Raw genomic sequence first — 16,919 nt, forward strand, 5'->3', positions numbered from 1 at the left:
TTTATGGAGTTTTAGAGTTGCAAAACATTCACAATACTGATCATAATCTCCAGAAAATTAAAGTTCAGAAAGCAGTCATTGGCCTCCAGATTGCTTTACTTCCCCTCCATTGGATCATGTAGAACTTGCCTATTCCTCCTGAGGGTCCTTGGCAAGACCTTCTTGTTCATTCTTCTCTGACTAAGTGTGGTTATTAATTAATTAGTTCTATTATATATTAATTTATTCACTCAATACCGCCTCCCAAACCCTGCTGCTCATTCCAAAAAGGATTTAAGATAGGTTGTCATCATTCTTGTGGGAAAACAAGAGGACTGCTCTGTTCCTCGGTGTTTTTTCACAAAGCCCTTTATCCCCAAGCTGGCCTTCTGCTCCTTATCTCTCTCACCCAAGAAGCAAGCCCTGGTCTTTGGAGAAGGGCCCTACTTTTCTCTTCTAAGGCAGTTTTTGAAGTATCTGGTTGGAACAGCAGCCAGAATATGCCTTGCTCTCTGTCTAGTACTTCACTTGGAAGAGAAATGGTTTGTATCACCTTTGACTTTAAAATCCCATATACAAAATATCTAATTTGTTTAAAAATTGAAGAAGGACTTCCCTGGAGGTCCAGTGGTTAAGACTTCACCTTCCAGTGCAGGGGTGTGGGTTCGATCCCTGAGTCGGAGAACTTAAGGAGTGGCTGCAAAACCAAAATACAAAACAGAAACAATATTATAACAAATTCAACAAAGTCTTCAAATACAGTTCACATTAAAAAAAATCTTTGGGAAGAAACTAAAAAGAAGAAGAAATTTCAAGCAGCTTCCCTTGCTTAGAAGCAGATTAATTGTCCATGCATTTTAAATTAATCCAAATCATGACAAGAAATATCACGAACTGGGCCAATGAGAGCTTGTTTCAGAAATGGAAACTGATAACTAAAAATGTATCCATGCATTTTCTACTTATGTGTGTTCATTTCATGTGTGATGCTTCTAGAATGTCTGCCATTACAGAAATAGGTGATTTTTTTTCAGCCCTTTCAATTGCCATAGTGAATTTTAGATTCTTCCCATCTGTGATCCAGCCATACCATACAACGGTTTCTCATGTCCTTCTGTCTGCTTTAGGAAAATGCCTCTAGTTTTCCTGGGGATGTTTTTCCTATAGGAAGAATTCAGAGAGAAAATAACTCAGTTGATAAACGTGATCAAAATGGACCTAGTCTTTGCCATATGGTGGGAATTATGGAGAGATTCTTTATCATCCCATTATACTCAGCTGTTGTTTACTTTTTGTGAATTGAATGTTGACAGTTATAGTTTGAGGGTTTTTTTAAAAACAGCATATGCTGAACAAGATAAAATATTTAGAACAACTTACTCTGGACTTAGCAATTATACTACATTCTTCCAGCCCATGTATGACTAAATTAGAACATTTAGTAATGTTTGGAGACAACTCCCACACTTAGTAAGCACCAAAGGAAAAAAATATAATTTATTTAATTGGTTTTCATTTGAAAGGGAAATAACCCCATTTCAAGCATCTCAGTGTTAGAAAAGGCACTGTGTATTCCCCATGAAAATACACAGATGCTCATACATTTGGGAAATTAACATATATCTTCCACAAGGAAACGTATGAAGGCTATTTCATTACATTACAACCATTCCTTTCACCCACATGTTTTTGCAAAATCAATGCCAGTCACCTCGTCTTCCCCTCATATACTCTTTACAGAAGCCCTGAACTTCAGAGCAGAGATGAGGCTTTTAAATTATCATTGGTTTCCAGTGTCACCATTGACAGACATCACTGATTCAATAGGGATTTAAGGAAAGCCTCCTCAATTGTGCCAGGCCTGTGCTGGGCACTAGGAATCTGAGATGAACGCAGTGTGATCCCTTCTTCAAAGACCTCCAGACTTAAAGGCAGAGTCAAGGAAGAAAATGCACAATTATAATGCTGTAGTGGAGAGGGGGCACAGAGGGACACCTCAGTCAGCCAGAATGGGAAACGATGGCTGTAGGATAGCTAAGAAGTATTACCAACAGCAGGCAATGTTTGAGTGAGTAAGGTGGAGAGAGAAGCTTCATGCAATGATATCCCTGACTCAAAGGCAGGAGAAAGCACCCTGAGTCAGTGATCACTATTAGTTCATTGGTGAGCTGAGGGAAGAGGGGAATCAGACTGAACAGTTAGGTGCAGAGCAGATGGTGTTGGGCTTTGCATTTGAACTTTACCCTGAAGGCAGTGGGGAACACATGGAGAATTGTGAAATTTCTCTGGTGTTCCATCTGGGAGGCTGGTGAGGAGATGAACAGAGGGCAGTCTATGCTGTATGAACCTGAACCAGCACTGTGGCAAAGGAATGTAGACTTGAGTGAGTGCTCAGGGTGGATCAAATGTGTCTGATGTGTGGGAAATCTTGTTTGCAGGAGAGCTTAGGTAGAAACACTGGAGGGGAAAAAAGAATTGCTGTGTCTCTGTTGACTTAAAGATGCACAACGTGACAGATGTGAGTTAAGTTTTATCTGGGGCAAAATGAAGACTGTAGTCTGGGAGACAGCACCTCAGATAGCTCTGAGAAACTGCTCCAAAGAGGCAAGGGGGACAGACAGTATATATGTGATTTTGGTAAATGGGGAATACATGCAATCCAGCACATATATATATTTTTTTGGTAGAAATTTCTGCTCATCTTGTGAAGCTTCTGCTAGTCATGAGGAATAGTCATCACCATGAAGGATTTTAGTGCTTTTTTAGATATGAGAAGATATAAGAATTGAGCTCATAAAATCAGCTTCTGAGAATATCTAATTATCTGAAGACCTGTTCTGCCAGGTTTTTTTTCTGAGCACAGAGTGCTTCATTTCTACTTTCCACCCTGAACTCCTTCAGGGGGTATTGAAGGTCAGCAGCTGCAGCAGCACATGATTTAATCCTTGTAGAGGTAGATGGTAAGCACCCATGGCAAGTGCCAATTTGTAGTTGACAGGGCCCCCTCATGGTCATAAATTTGACCATACTTCGGGAGGTATTTTACAACCATTTTATCCTATAGTGCTGGGAAGGCTCATTTTTGGGTTTGGCAAAGGTTTCACTGAGAAACCACTTAATGTTTGTTACTGGACTAGGCTTTTATAGTCAAAGATATTTGGACCTGTCTTTTAACACAGTCTAGGAAAAAATTCCCTTTTGCTTTATCTTTTTATATTTAGAGTTATATTATTACATCCATTGATTGCATACAGAACAGTATATTTGATTAACTGCTTTAAATTGGCTAGTCATCATTATTTTCACTGGAGATTTAGTTACACATTTGGCAATGAAAGAAACAACATTCATGAAAAATAGGCAAAGTACAAATAGTATAGCTAGCAGTTTTATTAAAGTTATAAGTAAGAATTAAGCTAAAAACTTTCATTAGGTGTAACGCAGTATATTCTTCGGTTATTTGACTTAATCCAGTGGGAAGTTATATACTGGCACTGTTTATAAAGCTTCTAGCCCAATTTTTTAGTGTGCTAGGCCAGTTATTCTTAGCATAATTTAATTGTTCCCAAGATAAAAGAAGCCTTAAATTTTAAATGACCATAGCCTGGTGTTAACTACATAAATCTATTCTATAAATGTGCAATCCAGAACATTTTTTTTTAAACTTCTATGTAATTGTGAGAGGTTTTATCTTTTTGACTGAATTTTTGCTTGTTGCTTTTATTGAGCTTGAGTTACTTAGAAGAAAATTCATATTATGGCCAGAGTCAGAGCAGGTATTAATTGGCCAGGTGAGAGGATTCCACCTAATAATATTAAGAGTCACCTGAACAGGACTGAGCTTTTTGTAAAATAATTTTTTAAGGGTGATTTAATTACAGCCTTGGAGTGGAGACATCCACAAAGGTAATCTAGAGGTACTAGATGCAGGTAATTGGCCACAAACCAATAATTGGGTTGGTTTTTAAAACTAGCATAGGATCATGTCCATGATAGAAAAACATCTGATTTATATGCAGAGGTCTAAGAAGTTAACAAAACATTATGAGTGATCATACAAATCAGGTTCAGCATTTTGGGTAAGGTGCTTACTTTTGATGTCTTTTTTTTTTTCTTCCTCTATTCTGGTGCAGGTGTAGCTTTCTTTGAGCATTATTTTAAGGTGAGTTTGAGATCAGCAGTTCTCTTTATAGACCAGTCTGGTGTAGTGGCCTTTAGAAGTGAGAATTAATTCAAGAGTCAAGGTCCCTTCAGTTTTATTGTGCATGAGCTAGTTAAGAGAACCTGACAAAAAGTGTTTTTATCTAGGTAGGAGACAGCCCCTTTGGGTATATATAATTTCCTATTTGCAGCTCATGGGCATCTGAATTTTATACAGAGGTTATTGACACAAGCTTTAGAAACAAAAGTGTTTTTTTTTTTTTCAAGTAATTTAATTAACTTTAAATTAATATAGCATAATAGCAAGGAACTATCTGGGAAGTGAGTCAGTAAATACAGACCTTCATTAACAAAACTGGAATTTAACATTTACTGAAACAATCTTTTTTTTAAATTACCCTTATTTTTACCAAATATATTCAACAAGTTAAGACTAATTTGTTGCAAAATAAGTTTGGTTTAAGAAAAAAAATTGACCTGATAATCTATATAAATATAATTGATCATATAGGCTTTCACTGTATTAACATTTTTAATAAGGAGTTTTAAATTGAAGCTGAAAAAAAAAACAAACTCTTAAGACTAGGAAGCATACACCAAGGGCTTATTACAGTTTTACCTACAGATCTAGGTGAATTCCTCCCTTTACAAGGTCCTCAAAAATACCTTGAGGTTTTTGTACCTGTTGGTGAGGTAGCTTTCCTAATTTATCTGAGAAAGTTGCTGAAAACCTAAGAGTTTACAATCTTTGGAGGGACCAGATAGAGAAAAAAGATTAATGTCTTAATTTTGCTTACACAAGTATGATTACCAAATTACTATAAGTCACAATTAATTTGAGGGGAAGGTTTTCCTTACATCTGGAAAACACACATTCAACCCAGTAATTTTTTAGACAGAAACAATAAAAATTATAACCACTTTTACCAGTGTACTCAGTCCTTTTGTTAACTAACTTTTTGTTAACAGTTTATGAAGCCATCAGGTTTCTCATTACGATTTTGAAGTTTCCTACCCAGTTCAGCATTATGGTCTGAAAGTTAAAAACTTACATTTATTTAAAAGTTTTTTATTAATCTTTTTGAAGAGGAAGCGTTTTTGTGCAAAGGTCAGAATAAAACGATAACTGTATATCAACAAAAGACTTAAGTCACATTTAAATTTGATTACAATACAAAGTAACTTGGTTACTGCTGTGCTATACAACACTTGCAGATAATAACTAGAATTATGACTGATAACATTTTACCAGGATATGTCAGCATTTTAGGAACTCCATATAAATTTTAGAATATTTATATTAATAACATTTAATATACAATATTGCAATATAAATCTGAGAAGATTTATTACTCATTTGACAATACTTCCCATGTAATTTAACATAGCAGATGAACCTAATTAGTCTACCATCTCTCATTGGGATGTTTCAGGAGCACTTTGAAGCATCCCAAAGTTAGCTAGAGGTCAAAAAGACTTCATTAGAATTTTATTTAGGAAATTTTGTCAAAGAATATTAAAAGGATTTAGAACAATTAGTCAGATAAGATCATAGGTTACAGTAAAACAATAGTTATTTACTTAGCCAAAGTAACAATAAGAGATTTCAAAGGTATATACGGAGCAGATAGCTTAAAAGTAAAAAAATTAAAATCTGATATTAAAGGCAGTTACACATTTTAAGAAAACTTGTACCATGCACAAATTTTTTTTTCAGGGTCCACTTTCCACAAACCTCTTTGTAACCATTACTCAATCTGCCCATCCAAAAACGGTCACCTGTAACTCAGATCTATTTCCTTCTTTTAAAATAAAATGCAATGCCACTCCTCACACCTTCTTTACTGAAAACACAAATCCTACTTTACTTAAGGAACCGTGAACTGACTTTTATATTAGCATTTTGTAGCTTGGTGAGCATAAATACCAGTGATAGTTTAAAAAAAATTTGCTTTCTTACAGAGAACATCTTAGGATGGCACCAAACATATTTATTAATAGTTGAAATATCTTCAGCTTTTCTGTAAGAGGAAGCCAGTATATAGTAATTAATGTTTTGTATCTTATTTTATTTGGGAGTGACCTAGATGTTCAATAAACTTCCTTTACTTAATTTAGCACAGCCCTAGAAATTTAATTTAGCAAAATTTAGAGAGACTAAATAGGTAGAAATATTTAAAGCATAATTATTTTTTAGTAGAAGTTATTTAAAGCTTTTATTTTATTTACATTTTCTTTCCTTAAAAGTTTCTTTACATTGAATTTCTTTCCTTGCTAACAAAATTGCAATAGCTATAATAAGATTTTATTTAACTATGCTAAACCTAGGCACAATTAAAGTATTATAATGGATTATTATATTGATGACTTTAAAACATGTTTATATTAGATTGACTAACATTAATACCAGGAACTAATTTAATATTGGATATTTTTCAGTTTATGTAAAACTGAAACTTATTTAGCTTAATTGTCTTTTTTTTGTAAAGATTTTTTATTTTTTCTTAATACACATTTATTTTACTGAAGTATAGTTGACTTGTGATGTTTCATGTATATAGCAAGGTGATTTACTTATGTGTGTGCGTGTTAGTCGCTTCAGTCGTGTCCAACTCTTTGCAACTCCATGAACTGTAGCCCACCAGGCTCCCCCGTCCGTGGAATTCTCCAGGCCAGAATACTGGAGTGGGTTGCCATGCCCTTCTCCAGGGGATCTTCCTGACCCAGGGATTGAACCCAGGTCTCCCACATTGCAGGCAGATTCTTTACCATCTGAGCTACCTGGGAAGACCCAATTCAGCTATACATATACACATATATTATTTTTTCAAATTATTTTCCATTATAGGTTATTACAAGATATTGACTATAGTTCCCTAAGCTGTAAAGTAAACCTTTGTTGCTTGTTGCATATCTATTTTCTTTTAAGTAGAAATCTAGCATTCTATTAATACTTAGTCAAACAAGTGGGATCAAAATGTCATAGATTTTTCAGCTAGGCAAAAATTCAGTTTTTTCTAAAATATACATTATATACATACTTTACATATATGTATATAAAAGCTTTTTTACTATTCTTGATAAAGGCTTGAGAAAGAACATAAAAAAAAGAAGAGATGGAGAAATTGAAAAACATGAACTAAATGAAATGGGAGCACTGACTATGAAACAGGAAAGTGAAACAAGCTGGATAAAAGGAAAATATCATCATATAGACCAGTTGTTTTTAAACTTGGTTGCTCATTAGAGCTCTGGAGAAAAAGAAGCAATACCCGGGCATTTGTATTTTTCAAAAAATTCAGATATGCATATGGGTTTCAAAAAGTGACTATAGGTTTTTCTATTAGATCCTAGTTTTGGTGGTATAGAGGTCTATTATTTTTCTGTTGACCCATCATGATACAATGGTCTTAAGTGATTAGTAGTTACATAATCACAATAGTAAAAAATGCTTATCGGTTTTTACAATTAATAGCCAGACAAAAAATAAAAAATAGTTATGATTATAAGCCATAATGGGATAAAGATTAACCTAACAATATAAAATAATTGCATACAATTTGGGGAGTCAGGCAGAGTGATGTGGTAAATGGAATTGCATAAATGCACACGTATTCGTCTCCCCAGCCAGTCTATGTCTTTTGGTTGGTGCCTTTGGTAATTATCAGTGGGTGTTCATTGGATGGACTGATGCTGAAACTGAAACTCCAATACTTTGCCCACCTCATGCAAAGAACTGACTCATTGGAAAAGACTCTGATGCTGAGAGGGGTTGGGGGCAGGAGGAGAAGGGGACAACAGAGGATGAGATGGCTGGAAGGCATCACTGACTCGATGGACATGAGTTTGGGTAAACTCCAGGTGTTGGTGATGGACAGGGAGGCCTGGCGTGCTGTGATTCATGGGGTCGCAAGATCGGACACAACTGAGCGACTGAACTGAACTGAACTGATCCTATTACAGTTTTCTTAATTGTTTTGGGTTTATTTTCTGTAGGTCTTTTCCATCTTTTGTGTTTCCTGTCTAGAGAAGTTCCTTTAACATTTGTTGTACAGCTGATTTGGTGGTGCTAAATTCTCTTAACTTTTGTTTATCTGGAAAACTTGATTTCTCCATCAAATCTGAAGGAGAGTCTTGCTGGGTAGAGTATTCTTGGTTGTAGGTTCTTCCCTTTCATGACTTTAAATATATCGTGCCATTCCCTTCTGGCTTGTAGAGTTTCTGCTGAGATATCAGCTGATAGCCTGATGGAAGTCCCCTTATATGTTATTTGTCGGTTCTTCCTTGTTGCTTTTAATATTTTACCTCTGTCTTTATTTTTTGTCAGTTTGATTACTGTGTGTCTCGGTGTGTTCCTCCCTGGGTTTTTCAGCTTGAAGTGAAGTGAAAGTCGCTCAGTCGTGTCTGACTCTTTGAGACCCCATGGACTATACAGTCCAGGGAATTCTCCAGGCCAAATACTGGAGTGGGTAGCCTTTCCCTTCTCCAAGGAATCTTCCAACCCAGGGATCGAACCCAGGTCTCTCGCATTGTAGGCAGATTGTTTACCAGCTGAGCCACAAGGGAAGCCCAATTTTTCTTGTATTTACAATTTTCTTATATTTTTTCAGCTAAATTTTCTTGTGTTTAAAATTGTTTGATTTGTAAGTGCTTACTTTTTTCTAGGCCAATAAATTTGAGCTCATTTACAAATTAACCTTGGCAATACTAACCAAATGTTAGGGGAAGCACACTAACTAAAACTGCCCACCGTGGCCAGGCACCATAATAACCATTTGCGTGAGTTATTTTATCACAGGAGATCCTAGTAAGGAATATGGAACTGATAAGTCACCACCAGCCAGAAGAGTTCAGGAAAGGTCAAAAGGAGACACCACGTGTCTGACCGCCTCCCAGAATCCTTCTTGCTGGCATCCATCTTGGCTGAGCAATTCATGTGCCACTCTGAAGGACTCTTGAGTCAGAATGATTGACCAAAGAAAATCCAGAAACTAATTCCATTATCATCAAACCTGAGACTGTGAGCCATGAGGCAGAGCAGTTCTCCTGGGTTCCCTTACCCTACTGCTCTCTACCAGGGCACCCTTTCCAATAAAATCTCTTTCTTTGTCAGCTCATTTGTCTCTTCAGATAATTCATTTCTGGGTGTTAGATGAGAGCCTACTTCTGGGCCCTGGAAGGTGTCCTCCATCCTGCAACAGAAAGACAAAGAAAGACACATACTGAGACATACATATATTCAGACAGACACAACAAGAGAGCTACCTTTATTTTTAAAACTTAATTTTGAATTAGATATCTTAATATAAAACTCACTAACTTATAAGAAAGATTTTAAAATGCTTTCCCTGTTGAGTTTTGTTTTTTTCAGTTTTAAGAATTAGAGATGGTCTGGATGGCACAGTGATAAAGAATATGCACGCCAATGCAGGAGATGCAAGAGATGTGGGTTCAATCCCTCCCCTGGAGAAGGAAATGGCAACCCATTCCAGTATTCTTCCCTGGAAAATTCCATGGACAGAGGAGGTCTGGTGGATTGCAGTCCATGGGGTCGCAAAAAGTGGGACATGACTGAGAACACATGCCCAACTCATAGGTAAGATAAGTGATCAAGTTCTTCTCAGTTGGACTTATTCCTTTAGGCATGTGTGTGTGGCTGTGTGCCCGTGCTCAATGCTGTCTGACTCTTCAAGATCTTATGGACTGAAGCCCACCAGACTCTTCTGTCCATGGGATTTCCTAGGTAAGAATACTGGAGTGGGTCGCCATTTCCTCCTCCAGGGCATCTTTCCGCCCCAGGTATCAAACCCACATCTCCTGAATTGGCAGTTGGATTCTTTATCACTTGAGCCACTTGGGAAGCCCATAGTCCCTTAGTATATACACATACTTATATATATATATATTATTTTTTTTCAAGCTAACTTTCTCTACTGGTTGGAATTAAACTGGTTCCAATCAGTAGAGAAAGTTAGCTTGAAAAAAAAAAGGAGATCAGTCCTGGGTGTTCATTGGAAGACTGATGTTGAAGCTGAAACTCCAATATTTTGGCCACCTGAATATGAAGAGCTGACTCATTTGAAAAGACCCTGATGCTGGAAAAGATTGAGGGCAAAAGGAGAAGAGGACGACCGAGGATGAGATGGTTGGATGGCATCACTGACACAATGGACATGGGTTTGGGTGCACTCCTGGAGCTGGTGATGGACAGGGAGGCCTGGTGTGCTGTAGTTCATGGGGTTGCAAAGAGTCAGACATGACTGAGTGACTGAACTGAACTGAAACTGGTTGGGGGTTGGTTAACCTTTGACTGGCACTGTGCACTTATATTGGTGCAATTAAAGGTTCATAACTTTTATAGATACCCTCTTTTCTTTCTGTTAATGGTTCTGAAAAGTTGGTCAGCCAGTGTAACAAGCATTAGTGTGTAACACAGATCAACATAGATTGTTTTTTTTTTTTCTTTTGACTAGAGTAGCCAAATCCTCATCTAAGCCTTCTAAGAGGCAGACTAGTGGAGGTGATGGAATTCTAGTTGAGCTATTTCAAATCTTAAAAGATGATGTTGTGAAAGCGCTGCACTCAATATGTCAGCAAATTTGGAAAACTCAACAGCGGCCACAGGATTGGAAAAGGTCAGTTTTCATTCCAGTCTCAAAGAAAGGCAATGCCAAAGAATGCTCTACTGCACAATTGCACTCATCTCACATGCTAGTAAAGTAATGCTCAAAATTCTCCAAGCCAGGCTTCAACAATATGTGAACTGTGAACTTCCAGATGTTCAAGCTGGATTTAGAAAAGGCAGGGGAACCAGAGATTAAATTGCCAACATCTGCTGGGTCATCGAAAAAGCAAGAGAGTTCCAGAAAAACATCTACTGCTTTATTGACTACACCAAAGCCTTTGACTGTGTGGATCACAACAAACCGTGGAAAATTCTGAAAGAGATGGTAATACCAGACCACCTGACCTGTCTCTTGAGAAACATGTATGCAGGTTAAGAAGCAACTGTTAGAATTGGACCTGGAACAACAGACTGGTTCCAAATAGGAAAAGGAGTACGTCAAGGCTGTATATCATCACCATGCTTATTTAACTTATATGCAGAGTACATCATAGGAAACGCTGGGCTGGATGAAGCACAAGCTGGAATCATGATTGCCAGAAGAAATATCAATAACCTCAGATATGCAGATGACACCACCCTTATGGCAGAAAGTGAAGAAGAACTAAAGAGCCTCTTGATGAAAGTGAAAGAGGAGAGTGAAAAAGTTGGCTTAAAGCTCAACATTTAGAAAACTAAGATCATGGCATCCAGTCCCATCACTTCATGGCAAATAGATGGGGAAACAGTGGAAACAGTATAAGACTATTTTTGGGGGCTCCAAAATCACTGCAGATGGTGATTGCAGCCATGAAATTAAAAGACACTTACTCCATGGAAGGAAAGTTATGACCAACCTAGACAGCATATTAAAAAGCAGAGACATTACTTTGCCAACAAAGGTCTGTCTGTGGTTTTTCCAGTAATCATGTATGGATGTGAGAATTAGACTATAAAGAAAGCTGAACACTGAAGAATTGATGCTTTTGAACTGTGTTGTTGGAGAAGACTCTTGAGAGTCCCTTGGATTGCAAGGAGATCCAACCAGTCCATCTTAAAGGAGATCAGTCCTGGGTGTTCATTGGAAGGACTGATGTTGAAGCTGAAACTCCAATACTTTGGCCACATGATGTGAAGAACTGACTCATTTGAAAAGACCCTGATGCTGGGAAAGATTGAAGGCGGTAGGAGACAGGGAGGACCGAGGATGAGATGGTCGGATGGCATCATCAGCTCAATGGACATGAGTTTGAGTGGACTCTGGGAGTTGGTGATGGACAGGAAGGCCTGGCGTGTGGTAGTCCATGGGGTTGCAAAGATTCGGACACAACCAAGCGACTGAGCTGAACTGAAGAGGCAGACTTAAGCAAAGGATCATTTTGGCAGTTAGAGAATGACTTAGGTGTCAAGTCAGAATATTGCTTCAAAGTTTTTGTTTTGTTTTAATCCTCCTTTTCTGGGGCCAGGGGAGCAGCAGGAGGTAGAAGAGTTGGAAGAGATAAAAAAGAGAGAGGCAGCATCTGGCCAAGCAATTCAGACTGAAGAAAATAAGAGAGGGAGAGACAGAATCAGTGACAGACTGTTAGCAGCCTTTTTTTGTTCTACAGTTTTAAGAGAAGCTTCTAGATACCAATCAAAGTAAGTATTCCATTCACTCTGTTTGACCTTATGGCCAGCTTTTTCTAACTGTGTGCCCGTAAATACTAATTTTGGAATATCAAAAGAACTACAATTTGGTCATTTTTTGTTGGGATCTCTTTTAGTATCATTTCCCCAAGTAAGTAAGTACTTGCAAGTATAAGTTTTGTATATACATAACCCTGGCTGAGGTTTTAGTTAAGAGGCTGGCTTTCTGATGTCCCTTGTAAAAGCGTCAGATCAGCCTCTTAAGTAACCTTTCAGCACCGACAAGTCAGTCTCCTAGAGCTAAGCAAACCCTGGTATCTTTCAACCAGCCCCGACCAGTATATTTTAATGGAGTGGGTATTCCTTAGCCAAGCCCCACCCAGCTTCTTTCCCCTGGATGGGGGGTGGGGGTGGTATTCTCCTAGTATCTTTCAACCAGCACCCGCTCAAAGTGTCTTTCATTTCCAACTGGTCATGTATTCCTCAGTATCTTTCAACTGAGCCCCACCTAGTGTCTACACACTGAGTGGGTATGCCCCAGTATCTTTCAACTGGGCCCCCTGCAGTATCTGTCAGCTGAGAGAGGGCAGGTTATCTGCTCCACTACCAAGTAAAACTCAGGATCATCAACCAATACGGGAGATCTGAGAACCAGGAGATACTTACCCAATTTGTCTGGACTGTCCAAGGAGGCAGATGGGCAGATGGTGCCAGGGCTCTAGTTCCTCAGAGTTCAGGTGAAGGGAAGTCCATTCTGGGTTCCTTCGTCAGTTGCTATAACTGTTGACTTAAAGGAAATTGCAATGTGAGAATTGCGAGTTAATCTTTATTTGGGGCAAAATGAGGACTACAGCCTGGGGAAGCAGTTTCTCAGGGCTATCTGAGATGCTGTCTCCCGGACTGCAGTCCTCATTTTGCCTCAAATGAAACTTAACTTGCAACTCTCACATTGTGCATTTTTTTAAAGTTGACATTCCCTTTCCATGCTGCTATGGCTGGGCTCCAGGACTACAGTGGAAGGATATATTTTGCTCTAATAACAGTTGATTATCCAGCACTTACTGTGACCAGATCTGGTGCTAAGCACTTTTCATCGAAGGGGATCAGAAAATGCCAGTTTGGTATAAGGATTACTTTGAGCTGAAAGCAACTGAGATGCAGCAGATATGGAAAGACTACTCTGTTCTCCCTTGTCTGCCTGAAAGCAGGGCACCAATTGCCCTTTACGAAGGTGTCCTCCCCCACCAAGAAGGGAAGAGTGACTATCTCTGGAGATGGAGAGTAACATCGAGATGAGTCTGCATAGACAGACCTTATTAAAACACCCCTTATCTTCCATTAGTTCCCCCATATATCTCCTAGTTATTTCCCCACAGTTTATCATCCCCTGAAGCTCAAATTTCCTTTCCTTTGTTAAAATGGGTGTATAATACCCCAAGTCTAACCAATTCTTTGAGTTTCACTTCTTGTCTGTGAACTCATGTAAATATTAATAAAAAATTGTCTTTTCTCCTTTTAATCTACTTTTCATTAGTTTGATATTGGACAGCCCCCGGCAGTAAACCTAAGAGAGTAAAGGAAAAGGTTTTCCTCTCTGACAAGATACATCATCATGTCTTTGAATCCTCATCCCTCTCAGTAAAGAAGGTTCTATTATCCCAGCATGAAAAGTGAAAGTGAAAAGTGTTAGTAGCATCTGACTCTTTGTGACCCCATGGACTGCAGTCTGCCAGACTCCTCTGTCCATGGAATTCTCCAGGCAAGAATACAGGAGTGGGTTGCTATTCCCTTCTCCAGGGGATATTCCTGACCTAGGGATCAAACCCAGGTCTCCTGCATTGCAAGCAGACTCCTTACCATCTGACCATCTGGCCACCAAGGAAGCCCCGGCATACTGATACAGAAACTGAACTAAGAAATGTTAAGGAACTGATCCAAGGTCAAGTAGCTAATAGGTAGCAGGTCCAGAATTAAAAGACTCAGGTCTATATGACTACACAGCCTATTCATCTAACAATTATGCTGTAATCCCAGCATGATGGAAAGACAGTGCCAGTAGACACAGATTAGGGTGCCAGGAACCCTGTAACCTAATTCTGTCCCGCCACTATCAACAATAAAGTTAATCATGTAAATATTTGTGCTGTTTTCTGTTCTGTTATTGTTCAGTCGCTCAGTCGTGTCCGACTCTTTGTGACCCCATGGACTGCAGTATGCCAGGCTTCCCTGTCCTTCACCATCTCCCAGAGCTTGCTCAGACTCATGTCCATCGAGTCAGTGATACCATCCAACCATCTCATCCTCTGTCATGCCCTTCTCTTCCCGCCTTCAATCTTTCCCAGCATCAGGGTCTTTTCTAGTGAGTCAGTTCTTCGCATCAGGTGGCGAAAGTATTGGAGTTTCAGCTTCAGCATTAGTCCTTCCAACTTAGTCTTTCCAGCATTAGTCAATCCAATGTTCAGGATTGATTTCCTTTAGGATGGACTGGTTGCATCTCCTGGCAGTCCAAGGGACTCTCAAGAGTCTTCTCTAACACCACGGTTCAAAAGCATCAATTCTTCGGCACTCAGCCCTCTTTATGGTCCAACTCTCACATCCGTACATGACTAAATTGCATGAGATAAAGTACGGCTTTGGATTATGGGCTGAATTTTGTTTCCTCCAAAATTCTCATGCTGAAGTCTTAACCCCAAATACCTTAGAATGTGATTTTATTTGGAGATAAGATCTTTAAAGAGGTAATTAAATTGAAAGAAAGGAATTGGGTGAGTCCTAATCTGACTGGCATCCCTTTAAGAAGATGAAATAAGGACACAGATTTACATAGAAGGAAGAGCATGTGAAGATGACTATCTATACACCCAGTGGGGAGGCCTTAGAAGAAATTACTCCTGTGATACCTTGATCTCAGGCTTACAGCCTCTACAATTGTGGGGAAAAAAGTTTCTATTGTTTAAACCAGTCCATCTGTAGTACTTTGTTATGGCAGCCTTAGTAAATGAGCACAATCATATAATCTATCTGCCTTATCAACACACACTTTTAAAATTCCTGTTATGTCCTAGGCACTATTCTAATTTCTTTTATCTATCTGGAAATGGCAATGCTTACTACCTTCCAGTAGTGAGCCCACAAGCCAAACCACAGATATTTAAATTCTGTGGTTACAAGAAAATGAAACAGGAGTCCTTTCAGTTCTGTTAAATGCAAAACAAACACCTATATACACCAGGTGTGGACTGCAAGGGCTGCATCTGACAAGAACCAAGGTGATCAACTGCTTTAATTTGAAAGGGGAAAAGTAAGCAGCAGATCTCCTGCTGATGGCCTTATTTTGAGCAGGTGAATACTCTCTTCTTAGTGGGTAACTCAGCTGCCTCAGACTTAACTAAACTGCCATGACCAACTTACTGTTTGTGTGCATGCTAAGTCGTTTTAGTTGTGTGACTCTTTGTGACTCTATGGACTGTACCCCTCCAGGCTCCTCTGTTCATGGGTTTCTCTAGGCAAGAATCGGAGAAGGCAATGGCACCCCACTCCTGTACTCTTGCCTGGAAAATCTCACGGAGAGAAGAGCCTGGCAGTCTTCATTCCATCAGGTGGCTAAGAGTCGGACACAACTGAGCGACTTCACTTTCACTTTTCACGTTCACGCACTGGAGAAGGAAATGACAACCCACTCCAGTGTTCTTGCCTGGAGAATGCCAGGGATGGGGGAGCCTGGTGGGCTGCCATCTCTGGGGTCACACAGAGTTGGACACGACTGAAGCGACTTAGCAGCAGCAGCAGGCAAGAATACTGGAGTGGGTTGCCATGCTCTCCTCCAGGGGATCTTCCTGACCCAGAGATCAAATCCATATCTCTTACATCTGTTGCAATGGCAGGTGGGTTTTTTACCAGTAGGGCCACCTGGGAAGCCCCCAACTTACTATTTACCCAATCTCAGAGCACTAAGCCACTGAGGGAGGCCCCAGGGAGAGCCATCTCTGATACAGACAATGAGAAGAGGGTCAACTGAACTCCCCAGCTTATGTGGAGAAGGTTCAGGAGAATGTTGTGGGGGAGGAGAGGGGTGAGCTGATGTGGGGAGAAAAGATGGAGAGAGACACATTAGCTATGGCAGGAGAGAAATGTAAAGAAATGGTAAAGACATTTTAGAAAGGTTTTTTGGTGTGTGATGTGACAGACTAGAGATCTCTTCAAGAAAATTAGAGATACCAAGGGAATATTTCATGCAAAGATCAGCACAATAAAGAACAGAAATGGTATGGACCTGACAGAAGCAGAAGATATTAAGAAGAGGTGGCGAGAACACACAGAACTGTACAAAAAAGATCTTCATGACCCAGATAATCACGATGGTGTGATCACTCACCTAGAGCCAGAAATCCTGGAATGTGAAGTCAAGTGGGTCTTAGGAAGTATCACTACAAACAAAGCTAGAGGAGGTGATGGAATTCCAGTTGAGCTATTTCAAATCCTGAAAGATGATGCTTTGAAAGTGCTGCACTCAATATGTCAGCAAATTTGGAAAACTCAGCAGTGGCCA

The 16,919-nt window shown here is 39.2% G+C and overlaps 1 protein-coding gene across 2 annotated transcripts in view; it reads right to left on the bottom strand.

Annotated features, from left to right (window-relative positions):
- Positions 1–724: 724 nt before the first annotated feature.
- LOC120861332 (PC-esterase domain-containing protein 1B) overlaps positions 725–16,919 on the bottom strand; it is a 201,306-nt gene continuing 185,111 nt past the window's right edge. Inside the window, exons 6-8 of one of the 2 annotated variants that reach the window (XR_005720522.1) lie at positions 13,037–13,157; positions 9,201–9,332; positions 725–1,140 (exon numbers count right to left, since the gene is read on the bottom strand). The gene's annotated coding sequence lies outside the window, so the exon portion shown is untranslated. The remainder of the gene's footprint in view (positions 1,141–9,200; positions 9,333–13,036; positions 13,158–16,919) is intronic. The other variant, XR_005720523.1, reaches the window with a different exon arrangement.

The sequence above is a fragment of the Oryx dammah genome, unplaced genomic scaffold (assembly GCF_014754425.2).
Source record: "Oryx dammah isolate SB20612 unplaced genomic scaffold, SCBI_Odam_1.1 HiC_scaffold_11232, whole genome shotgun sequence".
In the NCBI taxonomy this organism is placed as follows: Eukaryota; Metazoa; Chordata; class Mammalia; order Artiodactyla; family Bovidae; genus Oryx; species Oryx dammah.